Below are 19,500 nucleotides of genomic sequence, written 5' to 3' on the forward strand. Positions count from 1 at the left end.
CTGGATAACAAAGAAAAGGGGTAGCCAGGTTTTGCGGCATTTTCTGCTTTTATACATTTTCGCCCCAAAGCAGGGTGAAGGCACCATTCCTGGAAGCACTGCAAGACCAGGTTGATGCGTGGAGCGGAAGGAGCAAGCCCCTGCACCATCTCCGAGTCCTAAAAATCAATTTAATATTCGGTCCCCAGATTGAGGACATATCAGATATTAAACTGATAAGAACAGATTTTTTTTTTTTTTCAAAAAAATATACTTTATTCATAAAAATTTATCATGAGCATTACAGAAACATTTCAAATTGTCTTGACTGTAAATTTTCGGCAGGGTTACATGTTGCCTTGACTTTCTTTCATTCAATTTTGATATTGTCGTACACATATCACTCTTTACATTACAATTCCTTCTGAAATATTTACAGTGGCATGTTTGTTTTATACATTGGAGTGTTGGTTGCCCAGACCGACGGGCTTTACACTGTTACGCGCCCCTCGGTGTACATTTGCTGGAAAGACTTTACACAGTGGTCTTTCCCCATTGCGCCTTGGCGGCAGCTGCCCCAAGCTTGAGTGCGTCCCTCAGCACGTAGTCCTGGACCTTGGAATGTGCCAGTCTGCAACACTCGGTCGAGGACAATTCTTTGCACTGGAAGATCAGCAAGTTTCGGGCAGACCAAAGAGCGTCTTTTACCGAGTTGATGACCTTCCAGCAGCAGTTAATGTTTGTCTCGGTGTGTGTCCCTGGAAACAGTCCGTAGAGCACAGAGTCCTGTGTCACAGATCTGTTTGGGATAAACCTTGACAAATACCACTGCATCTCTCTCCAGACCTTCTTTGCAAAGGCACATTCCACAAGGAGGTGTGTGACCGTCTCATTTCCCCCACAGCCACTCCGAGGGCAGCGTGCAATGGTGCAGAGCCTTCGGGTGTGCATGAAGAATCTGACAGGGAGGGCCCTTCTCACCACCAGCCAAGCTAGGTCTTGGTGCTTGTTTGAAAGTTCTGGTGATGAGGCGTTCTGCCAGATGACTCTGGCAGTCTGCTCAGGGAACCATCCAACGTCCTCCACGGTCTCCTTTTCCCTGAGGGCCTCGAGGACATTACGTGCTGACCACTGCTTCATTGCCTTGTGGTCAAAGGTGTTTTCCTTCAAAAACTTTTCCACAAAGGACAGGTGGTACGGTACGGTCCAACTACTTGGAGCGTTCCGCGGCAATGAGGCCAGGCCCATCCTTCGCAACACCGGGGACAGGTAGAACCTCAGTATGTAGTGACACTTGGTGTTTGCATACTGGGGGTCCACGCACAGCTTGATGCAGCTGGACACAAAGGTGGCCAACAGGATGAGGGAGGCGTTGGGTACGTTCCGCCCTCCCTTCTCCAGAGGTTTGTACATGGTGTCCCTTCGGACACGGTCCATCTTGGATCGCCAGATAAATTTGAAGATGGCCCGGGTGACTGCTGTGGCGTAGGGTCGGGTTATGGGCCAGACCTGCGCCACGTACAGTAGCACCGAGAGTACCTCACACCTGATGACCAGTGTTTTGCCCGCAATGGAGAGGGAGCGTTGCTCCCACCAGCCCAATTTCTGTCTTACCTTTCCTATGTGCTCCTCCCAGTTTTTGGTGCACGCCCCAGCAGCTCCGAACCATATCCCCAGCACCTTCAGGTAATCTGACCTGACAGTGAAGGGGACAAAGGACCGGTCGGCCCAGTTCCCAAAGAACATGGCCTCGCTCTTGCCACGGTTTACCTTGGCTCCCGAGGCCAGTTCAAACTGGTCGCAGGTGGTCAAGAGCCTGCGTACAGACGCAGGATCCGAGCAGAAGACGGCAACGTCGTCCATGAACAGGGAGGCCTTGACTTGCATGCCTCCACTGCCTGGGATCGTCACTCCTCTTATACCCGGATCCCTCCTGATGGACTCGGCAAAAGGTTCTATGCAGCACACAAAAAGGGCAGAGGAGAGAGGGCAGCCCTGCCTGACTCCCGATTTGATCTGGAACTTTTCTGATTCCCACCCATTGATTGAGACTGCGCTATAGATGTTTGTGTAGAGCAGTTTGATCCAATTGCGAATTCCCTCCCCAAACCCCATTTTGGAGAGCACATCCATCATGTAGGTGTGTGATATTCTGTCAAAAGCCTTCTCCTGGTCAAGGCTGATGAGGCAAGTGTCCACCCCCCTGTCCTGCACGTAGGCGATCGTATCCCTGAGTATCGCGAGGCTATCAGAGATCTTTCTGCCGGGTACAGCACAGGTCTGGTCAGGGTGGGTCACCGACTCCAGAGCAGACCTGACCCGATTGGCGATGACCTTTGCTAGAATTTTGTAGTCCACATTCAACAGTGAAATGGGTCGCCAATTTCGAATTTCTTCCCCTTCCCCCTTCTGCTTGTAGATGAGGGTGATGATGCCTTTCCTCATGGACTCTGACATGCTGCCTTCCAGAAGCATACTCTCGTACACTTCCAGCAGGTCTGGGCCCATCCAGTCCCACAGAGCCGAATACAACTCAACCGGTAAGCCGTCGCTTCCGGGAGTTTTACTCGTCTCGAAGGACTTGGCGGCCTTTGTCAGCTCGTCCAGAGTTAGTGGTTTGTCCAGGTTTTCCAGCTCGCTGTCGCCTATGACCTCCGTGATAGTCGACAGGAAGGTCTGGGAAACAGTGCTATCTGTTGGCTTCAGGTCATACAGTCCGGCATAAAAGGATTGGCTGAGCCTCAGGATGTCAGACTGCGATGACTTTTCAGAGCCATCTTCTTCCTTCAGGCTGCTGATTACAGAGGTCTCTCTGTGCACCTTTTGGAAGAAGAAGCGTGAGCACTTTTCGTCCTGCTCCACGGAGCGGACTCTGGAACGGAAGATAACCTTGGAGGCCTCCGAGGTGTAGAGGGAGGCTTGCTGGCTCTTCACCTCTTGGAGATCCTCCTTGACATCCACCCCCATCGACTGCAGCTGGAGCAAATTTTGCATACTTTTCTGGAGCCTGGACATGACCCCTCGTCTCTCTCTCACCTTTTGAACGCCCTTGAGGATGAAAAACCTCTTGATATTCCCCTTGATTGCTTCCCACCAGAGATGTGGGGCCTCAAAGAGGGGTTTCACGGTTCTCCAACCTTTGTAATCCCTCCTGAGTTCCTCGATGTTCTCAGGGGTCAGCAGTTTTACATTTAGCTTCCACGTCCCCCTGCCTTCCCCCTGATCTTCCTGCAGGTGGCAGTCGGCCAGTAGGAGGCAGTGGTCAGAGAAGAACACCGGCGTTACGTCGGTGGACCTGACCGTGAAAGCTCGGGACACAAAAAAGAAGTCTATCCTGGAGCGGACGGACCCGTCTGGCCGTGACCACGTGTATCTACGCTGCGCGCCGTCTGCAGGGTTGCTGCAGACGTCGAGCAGCTTGGCGTCTTTTACCGTTTCCATCAGGAGTCTGGACGTAGCGTCTAGTTTGCTGTCGGCTTTGCTGGATCGTCCAGCCGCATCGATGATGCAGTTGAAGTCACCACCCAGGATGACCGGCTTGGAGGTGGCCAACAGCAGTGGGAGTTGCTGAAGAACTGCCAGCCGCTCACTTTTTACGGCCGGGGCGTACACATTAATAAGGCTGAGAGGGGTGTTTTTGTATTTCACGTCTGCTACGAGGAGGCGCCCGCCCACCACCTCCTTAACGTCGGAGATGGTGAAGTTGCCACCCCGCAGCAGAATACCCAGGCCGGAGGAGCGGCAGTCGTTTCCTCCTGACCAGATGGATGGCCCGTGGGACCACCAGCTCGACCAGCGCCTGTAGTTGCTGAGGTGCGGAATTCCGCACTCCTGCAGGAACAGTAGGTCAGCTTTTACATTTGCCAAATAGTTGAGTGCGGCTACACACCGCGAAGTATCTTTGATGCTTCGCACATTTATGGATGCAATTTTTAAACACATTATAAAAAGATAGATTTACCAGTCTCAAGAGTCCAGAGTCTATACAGTTGGCTGTTCCAGCTGTTGAATGTTCCCCAGCATGCCGGTGGTGCTCGCAAACTTTAACACAGTTGCAGGGCTGAGAAAACTGTTCTGGTCCGTACTGGCCCCGTGATTTTGATGCAGATGCATTGGGGGGGGGGGGTGGTGTAGCCCTGGGGTTCGTCGTGGCAGTCAGTAGGTGTTGGGGTTGCAGGCCGGTCTTCACCTGGGTTGTTGCTGCTTGTTGCTATCGGGGGTTGGTCTGTGACCTTGTTTTCTTCCCGGTCGGTGGTCTGGGGGGTCTGTGCCTCCCGTTCCACGTTGGTGCTTTGCCTCTTTATCTGAGGCCGATTCTTGTCCTGTTTTCCCTCATCGGATGAGGTGTCGGCACTAAGTGCGCCGGCTGAGAGGTGTCGCTTTTTGCCACTACCCCTCAGGGGGTTCTTCAGTTTGTTTTTTTGTTTTCTCTTTCGTTTGTCCCTGTTCACGGTTACCCAGGGCTCTTTATTCTTTGTCCCATCCTCTTCCTCTTCCATTGAGTGTTCCTCATCAGATGGGGCTGGGGTTGGGTTGTCAGGAGGTGCTGGGGCCTCCTCTTTTTGTTGGGGGCCCTTCTGTTGCTTTTCCTAATTCTGAACCGTGGTGTCTTTTTCGGTGGAGGGTGTATGCACCTCCTCTCTGGTCGCCTTTTTGACTCCGCTGCTGATGATCTGTGCATATGTCGCCCCGCGTTTCGGGCAGGCCCTGTAAAGATGGCCGGCCTCCCCACACAGGTTGCAGCACTTGTCTTCCTTGCAGTCCTTAGTCATGTGTGCCTCCTGCCTGCAGTTCTTGCAGAAGGTCACACTGCAGTTTGCGGCAACATGCCCCGTTTTGCCACAGGTGTGGCATACTCGTGGCTGTCCCACGTAGTAGAGGTAGCCACGATTTACTCCAATAGCGAAATTGGAGGGGGGATGCAGGATGGCTCCGTTGCTGTCCGTTCGTAGGGTCACCTTGACCTGGTGCTCACTTGTCCAGATGCCGAAGGTGTCTTTCACTTGCACGCTGTCACTTTTCAGCTCAGCGTACCTGGCGAGGAACGTGAGCACATCAGACACAGAGACGTGGGGGTTGTACGTGTGCAGTGTAACAACCCGATTTCGCTGTGCCGGTAGCGTAAACAGAGGCTCCGCAGTCAGGATCGACAGGGGACTCTGGTCACCTTTTTCCTTGAAGGCGTTCAAGAATTTGATGCACGCTGCGACGCTCTTGAAGGTGACATCAAAGAAACCATTCTTGGGGAAGTTTTGCAAGCAGAAGATCTCTGTTGCTTTAAACCCACAACACTCGAGCAGCACCCTCTTCACGGAGTGTTTCCGGTCCAAAGGTGACTCTCCCTCCGTTTTCTTCACTGTGACTCGGACAGTGTTCCGCACTCCCCAGCCTGGTGGTCGGGATGCAGCTGCATTCATAGCTCGTACGTTGGGTGTGGAACTGTATCGGCGTTAGGCCTAAACCCAAGGTTTAGGCTAGCATGTAGATCCACCAATAACAGCCAAGCTCCAAACGTTTCCTCTTTGACGACTTCAATCCCTCCGAGTTCTCCAATCCACAATCGACATCGAAATCCTCAGCTTCTCTCAAACAAATGAGACTACACTTGATCGTAGCCAAAAGGCCGAAAAGTGATAGCCCATATTTTCCGGCAATGGCTCTTGTCCTCCTCGTCCACCGACATTCAGGTGCACCTTGCTGCGCTCGACTGTGCTTTGGAACTTTTAGTCTACGCTCACTGTTGGTCAAGAAACCTCCAGCTTGGCCGAGCACGGTGGAGTCTGTGCATGCAGAACCAGTAAAACACAACACGAAGACATCGTCTGGCAAGCCGTCCCCTGTCGTCACCAGATGAAATGGAGACGCTGTGAAGGCCCAGTGACACCCAACGGAGGGAGTCGAAGTAATCTCCACCTTTGCCGAACAAAGGGCAATCCGTGCAAGCAGCAAGTACTGGCGGAATCCAACAGAGGGCAATGTCTAGTCTCCCTGAGCTCCACCCTGGCGTGTTGGTCGTGGAGTCAGGAGAACTAAAAGAGACGCCGTGAAGGTATACCTACATCCAAACAGGATGCCGTTCAGTCTGTCGCCACACTATCCCGTTGTGCAGGATGAAGGGATGTGGTAACTGAAGTGAGGAGAAGGCAAGTCGGCATCCGAGGGTGAGGGTGAGTGGCCTGTAAATAGCAGCAGGAAATCTGTGCGGCATATCAGCTGAAAACGGAGCCTGGCTGCCGAAAGTCCTCGAGTCCATCGGCTCGCAGCATTAGTGCACGAAGCTCCCGCCAGCAGAAAAGCTAGCAATGCTTTGGAGCTTGAAATGCCTTAAATTGGTCAGGATGAAGCAACTGGACAACAAAGAAAAGGGGTAGGCAGGTTTTGCGGCATTTTCTGCTTTTATACATTTTCGCCCCAAAGCAGGGTGAAGGCAACATTCCTGGAAGCACTGCAAGACCAGGTTGATGCGTGGAGCGGAAGGAGCAAGCCCCTGAACCATCTCCGAGTACTAAAAATCAATTTAACTTTCGGTCCCCAGATTGAGGACATATCAGATATTAAACTGATAAGAACAGATTTTTTTTTTTTTTTTTTCAAAAAAATATACTTTATTCATAAAAATTTATCATGAGCATTACAGAAACATTTCAAATTGTCTTGACTGTACATTTTCGGCAGGGTTACATGTTGCCTTGACTTTCTTTCATTCAATTTTGATATTGTCGTACACATATCACTCTTTACATTACAATTCCTTCTGAAATATTTACAGTGGCATGTTTGTTTTATACATTGGAGTGTTGGTTGCCCAGACCGAGGGGCTTTACACTGTTATGCGCCCCTCGGTGTACATTTGCTGGAAAGACTTTACACAGTGGTCTTTCCCCATTGCGCCTTGGCGGCAGCTGCCCCAAGCTTGAGTGCGTCCCTCAGCACGTAGTCCTGGACCTTGGAATGTGCCAGTCTGCAACACTCGGTCGAGGACAATTCTTTGCACTGGAAGATCAGCAAGTTTCGGGCAGACCAAAGAGCGTCTTTTACCGAGTTGATGACCTTCCAGCAGCAGTTAATGTTTGTCTCGGTGTGTGTCCCTGGAAACAGTCCGTAGAGCACAGAGTCCTGGGTCACAGATCTGTTTGGGATAAACCTTGACAAATACCACTGCATCTCTCTCCAGACCTTCTTTGCAAACGCACATTCCACAACTACACTTGATCTGAGCCAAAAGGCCGAAAAGCGATAGCCCATATTTTCCTGCAATGGCTCTTGTCCTCCTCGTCCACCGACATTCAGGTGCACCTTGCTGCGCTCGACTGCGCTTTGGAACTTTTAGTCTACGCTCACTGTTGGTCAAGAAACCTCCAGCTTGGCCGAGCACGGTGGAGTCTGTGCATGCAGAACCAGTAAAACACAACACGAAGACATCGTTTGGCAAGCCGTCCCCTGTCGTCACCAGATGAAATGGAGACGCTGTGAAGGCCCAGTGACACCCAACAGAGGGAGTCGAAGTAATCTCCACCTTTGCCGAACAAAGGGCAATCCGTGCAAACAGCAAGTACTGGCGGAATCCAACAGAGGGCAATGTCTAGTCTCCCTGAGCTCCACCCTGGCGTGTTGGTCGTGGAGTCAGGAGAACTAAAAGAGACGCCGTGAAGGTATACCTACATCCAAACAGGATGCCGTTCAGTCTGTCGCCACACTATCCCGTTGTGCAGGATGAAAGGATGTGGTAACTGAAGTGAGGAGAAGGCAAGTCGGCATCCGAGGGTGAGGGTGAGTGGCCTGTAAAAAGCAGCAGGAAATCTGTGCGGCATATCAGCTGAAAACGGAGACTGGCTGCCGAAAGTCCTCGAGTCCATCGGCTCGCAACAGAAGTGCACGAAGCTCCCGCCAGCAGAAAAGCTAGCAATGCTTTGGAACTTGAAATGCTTTAAATTGGTCAGGATGAGGCAACTGGACAACAAAGAAAAGGGGTAGGCAGGTCTTGCGGCATTTTCTGCTTTTATACATTTTTCTTCCCAAAGCAGGGTGAAGGCACCATTCCTGGAAGCACTGCAAGACCAGGTTGATGGGTGGAGCGGAAGGAGCAAGCCCCTGAACCATCTCGGACTCCTAAAAATCAATTTAATATTCGGTCCCCAGATTGAGGACATATCAGATATTAAACTGATAAGAACAGATACTACACTTGATCTGAGTCAAAAGGCCGAGAAGCGATAGCCCATATTTTCCGGCAATGGCTCTTGTCCTCCTCGTCCACCGACATTCAGGTGCACCTTGCTGCGCTCGACTGTGCTTTGGAACTTTTAGTCTACGCTCACTGTTGGTCAAGAAACCTCCAGCTTGGCCGAGCACGGTGGAGTCTGTGCATGCAGAACCAGTAAAACACAACACGAAGACATCGTCTGGCAAGCCGTCCCCTGTCGTCACCAGATGAAATGGAGACGCTGTGAAGGCCCAGTGACACCCAACGGAGGGAGTCGAAGTAATCTCCACCTTTGCCGAACAAAGGGCAATCCGTGCAAGCAGCAAGTACTGGCGGAATCCAACAGAGGGCAATGTCTAGTCTCCCTGAGCTCCACCCTGGCGTGTTGGTCGTGGAGTCAGGAGAACTAAAAGAGACGCCGTGAAGGTATACCTACATCCAAACAGGATGCCGTTCAGTCTGTCGCCACACTATCCCGTTGTGCAGGATGAAGGGATGTGGTAACTGAAGTGAGGAGAAGGCAAGTCGGCATCCGAGGGTGAGGGTGAGTGGCCTGTAAATAGCAGCAGGAAATCTGTGCGGCATATCAGCTGAAAACGGAGCCTGGCTGCCGAAAGTCCTCGAGTCCATCGGCTCGCAGCATTAGTGCACGAAGCTCCCGCCAGCAGAAAAGCTAGCAATGCTTTGGAGCTTGAAATGCCTTAAATTGGTCAGGATGAAGCAACTGGACAACAAAGAAAAGGGGTAGGCAGGTTTTGCGGCATTTTCTGCTTTTATACATTTTCGCCCCAAAGCAGGGTGAAGGCAACATTCCTGGAAGCACTGCAAGACCAGGTTGATGCGTGGAGCGGAAGGAGCAAGCCCCTGAACCATCTCCGAGTACTAAAAATCAATTTAACTTTCGGTCCCCAGATTGAGGACATATCAGATATTAAACTGATAAGAACAGATTTTTTTTTTTTTTTTTTCAAAAAAATATACTTTATTCATAAAAATTTATCATGAGCATTACAGAAACATTTCAAATTGTCTTGACTGTACATTTTCGGCAGGGTTACATGTTGCCTTGACTTTCTTTCATTCAATTTTGATATTGTCGTACACATATCACTCTTTACATTACAATTCCTTCTGAAATATTTACAGTGGCATGTTTGTTTTATACATTGGAGTGTTGGTTGCCCAGACCGAGGGGCTTTACACTGTTATGCGCCCCTCGGTGTACATTTGCTGGAAAGACTTTACACAGTGGTCTTTCCCCATTGCGCCTTGGCGGCAGCTGCCCCAAGCTTGAGTGCGTCCCTCAGGACGTAGTCCTGGACCTTGGAATGTGCCAGTCTGCAACACTCGGTCGAGGACAATTCTTTGCACTGGAAGATCAGCAAGTTTCGGGCAGACCAAAGAGCGTCTTTTACCGAGTTGATGACCTTCCAGCAGCAGTTAATGTTTGTCTCGGTGTGTGTCCCTGGAAACAGTCCGTAGAGCACAGAGTCCTGGGTCACAGATCTGTTTGGGATAAACCTTGACAAATACCACTGCATCTCTCTCCAGACCTTCTTTGCAAAGGCACATTCCACAACTACACTTGATCTGAGCCAAAAGGCCGAAAAGCGATAGCCCATATTTTCCTGCAATGGCTCTTGTCCTCCTCGTCCACCGACATTCAGGTGCACCTTGCTGCGCTCGACTGCGCTTTGGAACTTTTAGTCTACGCTCACTGTTGGTCAAGAAACCTCCAGCTTGGCCGAGCACGGTGGAGTCTGTGCATGCAGAACCAGTAAAACACAACACGAAGACATCGTTTGGCAAGCCGTCCCCTGTCGTCACCAGATGAAATGGAGACGCTGTGAAGGCCCAGTGACAACCAACAGAGGGAGTCGAAGTAATCTCCACCTTTGCCGAACAAAGGGCAATCCGTGCAAACAGCAAGTACTGGCGGAATCCAACAGAGGGCAATGTCTAGTCTCCCTGAGCTCCACCCTGGCGTGTTGGTCGTGGAGTCAGGAGAACTAAAAGAGACGCCGTGAAGGTATACCTACATCCAAACAGGATGCCGTTCAGTCTGTCGCCACACTATCCCGTTGTGCAGGATGAAAGGATGTGGTAACTGAAGTGAGGAGAAGGCAAGTCGGCATCCGAGGGTGAGGGTGAGTGGCCTGTAAAAAGCAGCAGGAAATCTGTGCGGCATATCAGCTGAAAACGGAGACTGGCTGCCGAAAGTCCTCGAGTCCATCGGCTCGCAACATAAGTGCACGAAGCTCCCGCCAGCAGAAAAGCTAGCAATGCTTTGGAACTTGAAATGCTTTAAATTGGTCAGGATGAGGCAACTGGACAACAAAGAAAAGGGGTAGGCAGGTCTTGCGGCATTTTCTGCTTTTATACATTTTCTTCCCAAAGCAGGGTGAAGGCACCATTCCTGGAAGCACTGCAAGACCAGGTTGATGCGTGGAGCGGAAGGAACAAGCCCCTGAACCATCTCCGACTCCTAAAAATCAATTTAATATTCGGTCCCCAGATTGAGGACATATCAGATACTAAACTGATAAGAACAGATACTACACTTGATCTTAGCCAAAAGGCCGAGAAGCGATAGCCCATATTTTCCTGCAATGGCTCTTGTCCTCCTCGTCCACCGACATTCAGGTGCACCTTGCTGCGCTCGACTGTGCTTTGGAACTTTTAGTCTACGCTCACTGTTGGTCAAGAAACCTCCAGCTTGGCCGAGCACGGTGGAGTCTGTGCATGCAGAACCAGTAAAACACAACACGAAGACATCGTCTGGCAAGCCGTCCCCTGTCGTCACCAGGTGAAATGGAGACGCTGTGAAGGCCCAGTGACACCCAACAGAGGGAGTCGAAGTAATCTCCACCTTTGCCGAACAAAGGGCAATCCGTGCAAACAGCAAGTACTGGCGGAATCCAACAGAGTGCAGTGTCTAGTCTCCCTGAGCTCCACCCTGGCGTGTTGGTCGTGGAGTCAGGAGAACTAAAAGAGACGCCGTGAAGGTATACCTACATCCAAACAGGATGCCGTTCAGTCTGTCGCCACACTATCCCGTTGTGCAGGATGAAGGGATGTGGTAACTGAAGTGAGGAGAAGGCAAGTCGGCATCCGAGGGTGAGGGTGAGTGGCCTGTAAAAAGCAGCAGGAAATCTGTGCGGCATATCAGCTGAAAACGGAGCCTGGCTGCCGAAAGTCCTCGAGTCCATCGGCTCGCAACATAAGTGCACGAAGCTCCCGCCAGCAGAAAAGCTAGCAATGCTTTGGAACTTGAAATGCTTTAAATTGGTCAGGATGAGGCAACTGGACAACAAAGAAAAGGGGTAGGCAGGTTTTGCGGCATTTTCTGCTTTTATACATTTTCGCCCCAAAGCAGGGTGAAGGCACCATTCCTGGAAGCACTGCAAGACCAGGTTGATGGGTGGAGCGGAAGTAGCAAACCCCTGAACCATCTCCGACTCCTAAAAATCAATTTAATATTCGGTCCCCAGATTGAGGACATATCAGATATTAAACTGATAAGAACAGATTTTTTTTTTTTTTTTTTTTTCTCAAAAAAATATACTTTATTCATAAAAATTTATCATGAGCATTACAGAAACATTTCAAATTGTCTTGACTGTACATTTTCGGCAGGGTTACATGTTGCCTTGACTTTCTTTCATTCAATTTTGATATTGTCGTACACATATCACTCTTTACATTACAATTCCTTCTGAAATATTTACAGTGGCATGTTTGTTTTATACATTGGAGTGTTGATTGCCCAGACCGAGGGGCTTTACACTGTTACGCGCCCCTCGGTGTACATTTGCTGGAAAGACTTTACACTGTGGTCTTTCCCCATTGCGCCTTGGCGGCAGCTGCCCCAAGCTTGAGTGCGTCCCTCAGCACGTAGTCCTGGACCTTGGAATGTGCCAGTCTGCAACACTCGGTCGAGGACAATTCTTTGCACTGGAAGATCAGCAAGTTTCGGGCAGACCAAAGAGCGTCTTTTACCGAGTTGATGACCTTCCAGCAGCAGTTGATATTTGTCTCGGTGTGTGTCCCTGGAAACAGTCCGTAGAGCACAGAGTCCTGTGTCACAGATCTGTTTGGGATAAACCTTGACAAATACCACTGCATCTCTCTCCAGACCTTCTTTGCAAAGGCACATTCCACAAGGAGGTGTGTGACCGTCTCATTTCCCCCACAGCCACTCCGAGGGCAGCGTGCATTGGTGCAGAGCCTTCGGGTGTGCATGAAGAATCTGACAGGGAGGGCCCTTCTCACCACCAGCCAAGCCAGGTCTTGGTGCTTGTTTGAAAGTTCTGGTGATGAGGCGTTCTGCCAGATGACTCTGGCAGTCTGCTCAGGGAACCATCCAACGTCCTCCACGGTCTCCTTTTCCCTGAGGGCCTCGAGGACATTACGTGCTGACCACTGCTTCATTGCCTTGTGGTCAAAGGTGTTTTTCTTCAAAAACTTTTCCACGAAGGACAGGTGGTACGGTACGGTCCAACTACTTGGAGCGTTCCGCGGCAATGAGGCCAGGCCCATCCTTCGCAACACCGGGGACAGGTAGAACCTCAGTATGTAGTGACACTTGGTGTTTGCATACTGGGGGTCCACGCACAGCTTGATGCAGCTGGACACAAAGGTGGCCAGCAGGATGAGGGAGGCGTTGGGTACGTTCCGCCCTCCCTTCTCCAGAGGTTTGTACATGGTGTCCCTTCGGACACGGTCCATCTTGGATCGCCAGATAAATTTGAAGATGGCCCGGGTGACTGCTGTGGCGTAGGGTCGGGTTATGGGCCAGACCTGCGCCACGTACAGTAGCACCGAGAGTACCTCACACCTGATGACCAGGGTTTTGCCCGCAATGGAGAGGGAGCGTTGCTCCCACCAGCCCAGTTTCTGTCTTACCTTTCCTATGCGCTCCTCCCAGTTTTTGGTGCACGCCCCAGCAGCTCCGAACCATATCCCCAGCACCTTCAGGTAATCGGACCTGACAGTGAAGGGGACAAAGGACCGGTCGGCCCAGTTCCCAAAGAACATGGCCTCGCTCTTGCCCCGGTTTACCTTGGCTCCAGAGGCCAGTTCAAACTGGTCGCAGGTGGTTAAGAGCCTGCGTACAGACGCAGGATCCGAGCAGAAGACGGCAACGTCGTCCATGTACAGGGAGGCCTTGACTTGCATGCCTCCACTGCCTGGGATCGTCACTCCTCTTATACCCGGATCCCTCCTGATGGACTCGGCAAAAGGTTCTATGCAGCACACAAAAAGGGCAGAGGAGAGAGGGCAGCCCTGCCTGACTCCAGATCTGATCTGGAACTTTTCTGATTCCCACCCATTGATTGAGACTGCGCTATAGATGTTTGTGTAGAGCAGTTTGATCCAATTGCGAATTCCCTCCCCAAACCCCATTTTGGAGAGCACATCCATCATGTAGGTGTGCGATATTCTGTCAAAAGCCTTCTCCTGGTCAAGGCTGATGAGGCAAGTGTCCACCCCCCTGTCCTGCACGTAGGCGATCGTATCCCTGAGTAGCGCGAGGCTATCAGAGATCTTCCTGCCGGGTACAGCACAGGTCTGGTCAGGGTGGATCACCGACTCCAGAGCAGACCTGACCCGATTGGCGATGACCTTTGCTAGAATTTTGTAGTCCACATTCAACAGTGAAATGGGTCGCCAATTTCGAATTTCTTCCCTTTCCCCCTTCTGTTTGTAGATGAGGGTGATGATGCCTTTCCTCATGGACTCTGACATGCTGCCTTCCAGAAGCATACTCTCGTACACTTCCAGCAGGTCTGGGCCCATCCAGTCCCACAGAGCCGAATACAACTCAACCGGTAAGCCGTCGCTTCCGGGAGTTTTACTCGTCTCGAAGGACTTGGCGGCCTTTGTCAGCTCGTCCAGAGTTAGTGGTTTGTCCAGGTTTTCCAGCTCGCTGTCGCCTATGACCTCCGTGATAGTCGACAGGAAAGTCTGGGAAACAGTGCTATCTGTTGGCTTCAGGTCATACAGTCCGGCATAAAAGGATTGGCTGATCCTCAGGATGTCAGACTGCGATGACTTTTCAGAGCCATCTTCTTCCTTCAGGCTGCTGATCACAAAGGTGTCTCTGTGCACCTTTTGGAAGAAGAAGCGTGAGCACTTTTCGTCCTGCTCCACGGAGCGGACTCTGGAACGGAAGATAACCTTGGAGGCCTCCGAGGTGTAGAGCGAGGCTTGCTGGCTCTTCACCTCTTGGAGATCCTCCTTGACATCCACCCCCATCGACTGCAGCTGGAGCAAATTTTGCATACTTTTCTGGAGCCTGGACATGACCCCTCGTCTCTCTCTCACCTTTTGAACGCCCTTGAGGATGAAAAACCTCTTGATATTCCCCTTGATTGCTTCCCACCAGAGATGTGGGGCCTCAAAGAGGGGTTTCACGGTTCTCCAACCTTTGTAATCCCTCCTGAGTTCCTCGATGTTCTCAGGGGTCAGCAGTTTTACATTTAGCTTCCACGTCCCCCTGCCTACCCCCTGGTCTTCCTGCAGGTGGCAGTCGGCCAGTAGGAGGCAGTGGTCAGAGAAGAACACCGGCGTTACGTCGGTGGACCTGACCGTGAAAGCTCGGGACACAAAAAAGAAGTCTATCCTGGAGCGGACGGACCCGTCTGGCCGTGACCATGTGTATCTACGCTGCGCGCCGTCTGCAGGGTTGCTGCAGACGTCGAGCAGCTTGGCGTCTTTTACCGTTTCCATCAGGAGTCTGGACGTAGCGTCTAGTTTGCTGTCGGCTTTGCTGGATCGTCCAGCCGCATCGATGATGCAGTTGAAGTCACCACCCAGGATGACCGGCTTGGAGGTGGCCAACAGCAGTGGGAGTTGCTGAAGAACTGCCAGCCGCTCACTTTTTACGGCCGGGGCGTACACATTAATAAGTCTGAGAGGGGTGTTCTTGTATTTCACGTCTGCTACGAGGAGGCGCCCGCCCACCACCTCCTTAACGTCGGAGATGGTGAAGTTGCCTCCCCGCAGCAGAATACCCAGGCCGGAGGAGCGGCAGTCGTTTCCTCCTGACCAGATGGATGGCCCGTGGGACCACCAGCTCGACCAGCGCCTGTAGTTGCTGAGGTGCGGAATTCCGCACTCCTGCAGGAACAGTAGGTCAGCTTTTACATTTGCCAAATAGTTGAGTGTGGCTACACACCGCGAAGTATCTTTGATGCTTCGCACATTTATGGATGCAATTTTTAAACCCATTTTAAAAAAGATAGATTTACCAGTCTCAAGAGTCCAGAGTCTATACAGTTGGCTGTTCCAGCTGTTCGATGTTCCCCAGCATGCCGGTGGTGCTCGCAAACTTTAGCACAGTTGCAGGGCTGAGAAAACTGTTCTGGTCCGTACTGGCCCCGTGATTTGGATGCAGATGCATTGGGGGGGTGGTGTAGCCCTGGGGTTCGTCGTGGTGGTCAGTAGGTGTTGGGGTTGCAGGCCGGTCTTCACCTGGGTTGTTGCTGCTCGTTGCTATCGGGGGTTGGTCTGTGACCTTGTTTTCTTCCCGGTCGGTGGTCTGGGGGGTCTGTGCCTTCCGTTCCCCGTTGGTGCTTTGCCTCTTTATCTGAGGCCGATTCTTGTCCTGTTTTCCCTCATCGGATGAGGTGTCGGCACTAAGTGCGCCGGCTGAGAGGTGTCGCTTTTTGCCACTACCCCTCAGAGGGTTCTTCAGTTTGTTTTTTTGTTTCCTCTTACGTTTGTCCCTGTTCACGGTTTCCCAGGGCTCTTTATTCTTTGTCCCATCCTCTTCCTCTTCCATTGAGTGTTCCTCATCAGATGGGGCTGGGGTTGGGTTGTCAGGAGGTGCTGGGGCCTCCTCTTTTTGTTGGGGGCCCTTCTGTTGCTTTTCCTCATTCTGAACCGTGGTGTCTTTTTCGGTGGAGGGTGTATGCACCTCCTCTCTGGTCGCCTTTTTAACTCCGCTGCTGATGATTTCAGCGTATGTCGCCCCGCGTTTCGGGCAGGCCCTGTAAAGATGGCCGGCCTCCCCACACAGGTTGCAGCACTTGTCTTCTTTGCAGTCCTTAGTCATGTGTCCCTCCTGCCTGCAGTTCTTGCAGAAGGTCACACTGCAGTTTGCGGCAACATGCCCCGTTTTGCCACAGGTGTGGCATACACGTGGCTGTCCCACGTAGTAGAGGTAGCCACGATTTACTCCAATAGCGAAATTGGAGGGGGGATGCAGGATGGCTCCGTTGCTGTCCGTTCTTAGGGTCACCTTGACCTGGTGCTCACTTGTCCAGATGCCGAAGGTGTCTTTCACTTGCACGCTGTCACTTTTCAGCTCAGCGTACCTGGCGAGGAACGTGAGCACATCAGATACAGGGACGTGGGGGTTGTACGTGTGCAGTGTAACAACCCGATTTCGCTGTGCCGGTAGCGTAAACAGAGGTTCCGCAGTCAGGATCGACAAGGGACTCTGGTTACCTTTTTCCTTGAAGACGTTCAAGAATTTGATGCACGCTGCGACGCTCTTGAAGGTGACATCAAAGAAACCATTCTTGGGGAAGTTTTGCAAGCAGAAGATCTCTGTTGCTTTAAACCCACAGCACTCGAGCAGCACCTTCTTCACGAAGTGTTTCCGGTCCAAAGGTGACTCTCCATCCGTTTTCTTCACTGTGACTCGGACAGTGTTTCGCACGCCCCAGCCTGGTGGTCGGGATGCAGCTGCATCCATAGCTCGTACGTTGGGTGTGAAACTGTATCGGCGTTAGGCCTAAACCCGAGGTTTAGGCCAGCATGTAGATCCACCAATAGCAGCCAAGCTCCAAACGTTTCTTCTTTGACGACTTCAATCCCTCCGAGTTCTCCAATCCACGATCGTCATCAAAATCCTCAGCTTCCCTCGATCAAATGAGACTACACTTGATCTTAGCCAAAAGGCCGAGAAGCGATAGCCCATATTTTCCGGCAATGGCTCTTGTCCTCCTCGTCCACCGACATTCAGGTGCACCTTGCTGCGCTCGACTGTGCTTTGGAACTGTTAGTCTACGCTCACTGTTGGTCAAGAAACCTCCAGCTTGGCCGAGCACGGTGGAGTCTGTGCATGCAGAACCAGTAAAACACAACACGAAGACATCGTCTGGCAAGCCGTCCCCTGTCGTCACCAGATGAAATGGAGACGCTGTGAAGGCCCAGTGACATCCAACGGAGGGAGTCGAAGTAATCTCCACCTTTGCCGAACAAAGGGCAATCCGTGCAAGCAGCAAGTACTGGCGGAATCCAACAGAGGGCAATCTCTAATCTCCCTGAGCTCCACCCTGGCGTGTTGGTCGTGGTGTCAGGAGAACGAAAAGAGACGCCGTGAAGGTGTACCTACATCCAAACAGGATGCCGTTCAGTCTGTCGCCACACTTCCCCGTTGTGCAGGATGAAGGGATGTGGTAACTGAAGTGAGGAGAAGGCAAGTCGGCATCCGAGGGTGAAGGTGAGTGGCCTGTAAAAAGCAGCAGGAAATCTGTGTGGCATATCAGCTGAAAACGGAGCCTGGCTGCCGCAAGTCCGCGAGTCCATCGGCTCGCAACATTCGTGCACGAAGCTCCCGCCAGCAGAAAAGCTAGCAATGCTTTGGAGCTTGAAATGCCTTAAATTGGTCAGGATGAGACAACTGGATAACAAAGAAAAGGGGTAGCCAGGTTTTGCGGCATTTTCTGCTTTTATACATTTTCGCCCCAAAGCAGGGTGAAGGCACCATTCCTGGAAGCACTGCAATACCAGGTTGATGCGTGGAGCGGAAGGAGCTAGCCCCTGAACCATCTCCGAGTCCTAAAAATCAATTTAATATTCGGTCCCCAGATTGAGGACATATCAGATATTAAACTGATAAGAACAGATACTACACTTGATCTGAGCCAAAAGGCCGAGAACCGATAGCCCATATTTTCCGGCAATGGCTCTTGTCCTCCTCGTCCACCGACATTCAGGTGCACCTTGCTGCGCTCGACTGTGCTTTGGAACTTTTAGTCTACGCTCACTGTTGGTCAAGAAACCTCCAGCTTGGCCGAGCACGGTGGAGTCTGTGCATGCAGAACCAGTAAAACACAACACGAAGACATCGTCTGGCAAGCCGTCCCCTGTCGTCACCAGGTGAAATGGAGACGCTGTGAAGGCCCAGTGACACCCAACAGAGGGAGTCGAAGTAATCTCCACCTTTGCCGAACAAAGGGCAATCCGTGCAAACAGCAAGTACTGGCGGAATCCAACAGAGGGCAATGTCTAGTCTCCCTGAGCTCCACCCTGGCGTGTTGGTCGTGGAGTCAGGAGAACTAAAAGAGACGCCGTGAAGGTATACCTACATCCAAACAGGATGCCGTTCAGTCTGTCGCCACACTATCCCGTTGTGCAGGATGAAGGGATGTGGTAACTGAAGTGAGGAGAAGGCAAGTCGGCATCCGAGGGTGAAGGTGAGTGGCCTGTAAAAAGCAGCAGAAAATCTGTGTGGCATATCAGCTGAAAACTGAGCCTGGCTGCCGAAAGTCCTCGAGTCCATCGGCTCGCAACATTCGTGCACGAAGCTCCCGCCAGCAGAAAAGCTAGCAATGCTTTGGAACTTGAAATGCTTTAAATTGGTCAGGATGAGGCAACTGGTCAACAGAGAAAAGGGGTAGGCAGGTCTTGCGGCATTTTCTGCTTTTATACATTTTCCCCCCAAAGCAGGATGAAGGCACCATTCCTGGAAACATTGCAAGACCAGGTTGATGCCTGGAGCGGAGCAAGAAAGCCCCTGAACCATCTCCGTGTCCCAAAAATCAATTTAATATTCGGTCCCCCGAAGGGGACATTCCAGATATTAAACTGATAAGAACAGATACTACACTTGATCTGAACCAAAAGGCCGAGATGCGATAGCCCATGTTTTCCGGCTATATCCCGAGTTATCCTTTTACCCTTAATGAGCTGGTAAAAGTACTTAGGACGTTCGTTCATTTTACCTGCCTGTATCCTTTCTTGTACCGTTTTTGCTCTCCTAATTTCCTTAAGTTCCCAGTCCACATTGCGACCCCGGCCCCGGGTCACTGGCCGCGTGGAGTTTGCACGTTCTCCCCGGTTCTGCGTGAGTCTCACCCCACAACTCAAAGATGTGAGAGGTAGGTGGATTAGCCACCATAAATTGGAAAAATAATTGACTACTCTAAATTTTAAGAACTGTGTATTTCATTGTAAAACAAAAAAGAGGCTGTCAGAGACCCCAGAGATTGTCCTACACGGTGAATCTGTGCAGTGCAGAGTCCAGGAGGCTGCAATCCGGTGTCAAAGTAGTTTGCACGCTTGCCTCAGCGCGCCAGCAACCC

General features: G+C 51.4%; 7 non-coding genes and 1 pseudogene across 7 annotated transcripts; all 8 read right to left on the bottom strand.

Moving 5' to 3' along the window:
* Positions 1-73: 73 nt before the first annotated feature.
* LOC140397192 (U2 spliceosomal RNA) lies at positions 74-251 on the bottom strand (annotated as a pseudogene).
* Positions 252-6,399: 6,148 nt separating this feature from the next.
* Positions 6,400-6,581, bottom strand: LOC140397254 (U2 spliceosomal RNA). The gene has a single exon (XR_011936785.1). It is a non-coding gene; the product is annotated as a U2 spliceosomal RNA (small nuclear RNA).
* A 1,422-nt stretch (positions 6,582-8,003) lies between these two features.
* Positions 8,004-8,194, bottom strand: LOC140397805 (U2 spliceosomal RNA). Its single transcript, XR_011937232.1, has one exon. It is a non-coding gene; the product is annotated as a U2 spliceosomal RNA (small nuclear RNA).
* Positions 8,195-8,979: 785 nt separating this feature from the next.
* On the bottom strand, positions 8,980-9,161 carry LOC140397255 (U2 spliceosomal RNA). Its single transcript, XR_011936786.1, has one exon. It is a non-coding gene; the product is annotated as a U2 spliceosomal RNA (small nuclear RNA).
* A 1,421-nt stretch (positions 9,162-10,582) lies between these two features.
* LOC140397597 (U2 spliceosomal RNA) lies at positions 10,583-10,773 on the bottom strand. The gene has a single exon (XR_011937030.1). It is a non-coding gene; the product is annotated as a U2 spliceosomal RNA (small nuclear RNA).
* Positions 10,774-11,558: 785 nt separating this feature from the next.
* On the bottom strand, positions 11,559-11,745 carry LOC140397354 (U2 spliceosomal RNA). The gene has a single exon (XR_011936827.1). It is a non-coding gene; the product is annotated as a U2 spliceosomal RNA (small nuclear RNA).
* A 6,144-nt stretch (positions 11,746-17,889) lies between these two features.
* Positions 17,890-18,080, bottom strand: LOC140397526 (U2 spliceosomal RNA). Its single transcript, XR_011936961.1, has one exon. It is a non-coding gene; the product is annotated as a U2 spliceosomal RNA (small nuclear RNA).
* A 785-nt stretch (positions 18,081-18,865) lies between these two features.
* Positions 18,866-19,055, bottom strand: LOC140397898 (U2 spliceosomal RNA). Its single transcript, XR_011937320.1, has one exon. It is a non-coding gene; the product is annotated as a U2 spliceosomal RNA (small nuclear RNA).
* Positions 19,056-19,500: the final 445 nt, after the last annotated feature.

Source organism: Scyliorhinus torazame, chromosome 20 (assembly GCF_047496885.1).
Source record: "Scyliorhinus torazame isolate Kashiwa2021f chromosome 20, sScyTor2.1, whole genome shotgun sequence".
Lineage (NCBI taxonomy): Eukaryota > Metazoa > Chordata > Chondrichthyes > Carcharhiniformes > Scyliorhinidae > Scyliorhinus > Scyliorhinus torazame.